This window comes from Mirounga leonina, unplaced genomic scaffold (genome assembly GCF_011800145.1).
Source record: "Mirounga leonina isolate KUSES-001 unplaced genomic scaffold, KU_Mleo_1.0 Mir_53, whole genome shotgun sequence".
Classification (NCBI taxonomy): domain Eukaryota; kingdom Metazoa; phylum Chordata; class Mammalia; order Carnivora; family Phocidae; genus Mirounga; species Mirounga leonina.
Window position 1 is genome coordinate 15,582,880 of NW_023270807.1, and position 4,084 is coordinate 15,586,963.

Consider the following 4,084-nt stretch of genomic DNA (forward strand, 5'->3'; position numbering starts at 1 on the left):
ATTAGGCAAGTGTTGACCTCTCTGAAAACCTTTGTCCACAACCTCCACCTATGTCCACAACCTCCACCACCTTTGAGATTCATTACATTTTACTTGCTGTTCTTATTCTTGTTGGTTATCACTACTACTTAATGCGCCTTTTTGCTTGTAAAAAAGGAGAAAGACAAATCTTCCTGTTAAAAGAAAAAGTTGTATTCACTGCAGAAAAGTTTGAGGAAATATTTTGTGAGGAAAAAACAAAATTGGGAGTAAAAGAAAAATTCACCCATGACCCAAATCTCTTAATATTTGGTACATTTCCAGTCTTGTTTTATGTATTTTATCCCATTTTTTCATGTGTATTTTATTCTATTTTTTATGTGTATGTGTATACATACCTATATCCTTACATTTTCTTGGTATAAGCTATATATAAAATCTAAGTATTATAAACCAAGGTATACTGATACTATTCAAGGGGAACCAGGAGCATGGGCAACTCTAAGAATATTTTCTTAGAAATGCAGACTCTCATGGGGCGCCTGGGTGGCTCAGTTGGTTAAGCGACTGCCTTCGGCTCAGGTCATGATCCTGGAGTCCCTGGATCGAGTCCCGCATCCGGCTCTCTGCTCGGCAGGGAGCCGGCTTCTCCCTCTGACCCTCCCCCCTCTCATGTGCTCTCTGTCTCTCTCATTCTCTCTGTCTCAAATAAATAAATAAAATCTTTAAAAAAAAAAAAAAAAAAAGAAATGCAGACTCTCAGACCCCAGTACAGATCTACTGAATCAGAATTTGCATTCTGACAAGATCCCTGGTTGGTTCACATTAAGGTTTGAGAAGCATTGATATATACATGCCATATTTAGTTCTATAGCCTACTTTGTCACTTACAAAAACTAGAAAGTTTTCATTTTCTCTCTGTTCCGCATTCATTAACAATCGTTAACAATGCCATGGAAATAGTACTTTGTAGAATTGGGAAAGCATTTAGTCATTACAAAAGAGTGAAATAGATACTGATTTGTGAATTGGCAAGGAGATCTCTAAAAATCTTCAATTTTTTTTTTTTTAAAGAGTCTTACTATTCTAAAGTTTCATAATGAAACATTGATTACTGGAGTTCAAATTGTTTCTGAAATGTGGTTCTTTTATTATCTCAGAATGTGAGACAATATTATTTATTTATTTTTATTATTTTTATTTTTTTAAAGATTTTATTTGACAGAGAGAAATACAGCGAGAGAGGGAACACAAGCAGAGGGAGTGGGAGAGGGAAAAGCAGGCTTCCTGCCGAGCAGGGAGCCCAATGCGGGGCTCAATCCCAGGACCCCGGGACCATGACCTGAGCCGAAGGCAGACGCTCAACGACTGAGCCACCCAGGTGCCCCGACAATACTTAGTTAAAAACCCCTTGAGGGAAAAAGGGCAGGAAGTCGTTAAAGAAAGCACAGTTGGCAACACATCTGCGGCTGAATCAGGACTTGTCAGCCTTGAGCACTCTGCTAACGAATAGTGAGGGGGTGGGGAGAAAGGTGGAGCCTGAATGTGAATAAACTGATTCAGAGGAGAAAACAAAGGCTGTGACTCTTGGACACCCTGGTATATTTTTAACTCTAGTCAGTACTTTGCTCTTTAATTAGGGAGGGCAAATCTTTATAACCTTGCTAGATGAAGATAAGAGAAGACAATAAGTGCAGTTTACTTTGGAAAAGAAATCACAATCGGTTCTTAGGCACTTGAGCTGCCAATATTTAGCAACAAAATGGTAGACTTGGTCAGCTTCAAGGCGTGGAATCAACTTTAAATTCAAATTCAGATTCTAAGTGTAAGAGAGAATGGATACTTTTGGGGAGCCTGCAGCCTTCACAAAATTGGGTTCTTGTTTGATACAGGAAGGGAGTTGGGCAACATCACTTGGCACTTGGCAGGGAAGCAAAGGTAGGCAATAAAGAGGGAAAGTGACCAAGATGACCTTAACATTATCCTCAGCTTGACCAAACTAGACAGGTTTCTTTCTGACTGCTTCTGACCCTCCCTTTTCTTGGAGCATTTTCTTTAGAAACTTGCAATTGGAAATTCGTTCTTTGCCTTTTTGACATGTAAATCTTTCAACTTCTGTCTGTTTTGCATCTGAGGAATGTCCTTCTCAAGGACCTGGGAGCCATCTCTTGGAAATGTAATCAAGAAAGACAGGGTCCCTAACTTCCAGTCTCTGGGAGAGGGTAAGAGCCTACCTTAATAAGTATCAATTAGCAAACAAGATGGATTAATTGAATTGACCAACGTCCCCCTACAATGTCCTCCAGTACTTTTCCACTGACTTAACCCAGTGCTAAAAACTCCCCCCACCTTTTATTTCAGGGGAGTTGAGTTCCGTCTCGCTCTCCTATTGCAATAAATGCTTAAATTTCTTTATAAAGTCTTGAATAAATTCTTCCTGGACTGGTCAATTCTGTTTGGTACAATTTTTCTTTGACAGTAGTGAAAAAAAGGAAGGGTTCATACATGCTCTGATTGGAAGCTGTTAGCATGGAGAAGCTGGAGCTGGGCTATCTAGAGAAACTTTTTTTAGGATTGACTTAGGGCTTTCTCTGGTGTGTCCTGAGCTGGAAGGGTACAAAAAGAATAGGGAAGCCAGCAGTCACTGACCCCAAGTTCTGATCTTTCTGGGCTGATGGCAGCAGAAGCTGTGGTTCCCAAACTACTTGCTCTACAAGTTGTAGGTCAGAATTCTACAACCAGATAAATAATATCAGCCTCATGGGATTTTTTCTAAGAGTAAGTAAAAATACTTGGAATAACAATAATACTCAAAATTAGCTATTATAATACTCTGGTTTCTCTTCAGATCGTATAAATCTTTCGCCTTTTACAAAATTAGCTATTATTATTATTATTATTATTATTATCTGTGCTGCTGTTGTTTATTTCACTTTTTATCCTAACCCACGCTTTAGTCTTGAATAACAAAGAACAGAACACATATAACACAAGAAATCCTATGAAAACCAAACCAATGGCTTTTACGAAGATGCTTTTCTGTCTTTTCCATATAGTATCGTACATATCCTGGCCATTGTCCATTTTTATATTCAGTCTTTCATTAATTTTAGGAATGTCTTGAAGACAGAATTAGAAACCAGAAGACCTCGTCACAGAATTCCTTTTTGGAGACAGTCACATTCTATTTATTTCTTGGAAGCATTCGGAGTGCAGCATTGCAAGGAGTTTCTTCATGGGGGCGAGATATGCTTCGGTATGGTTCAGTCCTGACTGTTCGGACCCAAAATGCTACATAATGGCTCAGTGCCACCTTACTGAGGTAAGGGCTGTGTAGGGTCTACCTGGGCATGGGTATTACCCAGTGGTCACTGAGGTTGTTGGGTGCATAAGACTAATCTTAAGGCTGGTTTGTTGGGCAATGTGCCCCAGGCCCAAAACCCTGAGTGTTAAAGCTGATTCTATACCCACTGGATTATCCTTAGTCATATGTCCACCTTCCAAAAAAACTCTTGTGACTTCGAGGTTATTTTGGAGTTTTTTGGTTTGTTTTAAAAGATTTTTATTTTATTCATTATTTTATAGAGAGTGTGAGAGAGAGAAGGAGAATGAGTAGGGGAGGGGCAGAGAGAGAGAATCTCCAGCAGACTCCCCACAGAGCACAGAGCCTGATGGGGGCTCCATTTCATGACCCTGATATCATGACTTGAGCTAAAACCAAGAGTCTGATGCTCAACTGACTGAACCACCCAGGCATCCCGACTTTGAGTTAATTTTGAAAGCTGACTAGGTCTATGGAAACGTGGATATAACTGAATTCCCAAATTCAACTTACTTGGGAGAAGGGTAGGGGAGTATAATGGGCACCAAATAATTTTTACCAAACCAAGAGAACTTTCAGGGAGGATTTCTGTAAATAGTCAACTCCATAAAGATTGATTCTCTGACAGCTGGTCTCCATGTCTCAGAGAAAAGCCTGAGCATGCCTGTGGATTTCCCACGCCAGCCTCAGTATTAATCCAGATCCCTGAGGTTAAAAGGTTCAGGCTGTGCAGTCCTTCTTTTCTTTTCTTTTCTTTTCTTTTCTTTTCTTTTCTTTTCTTTT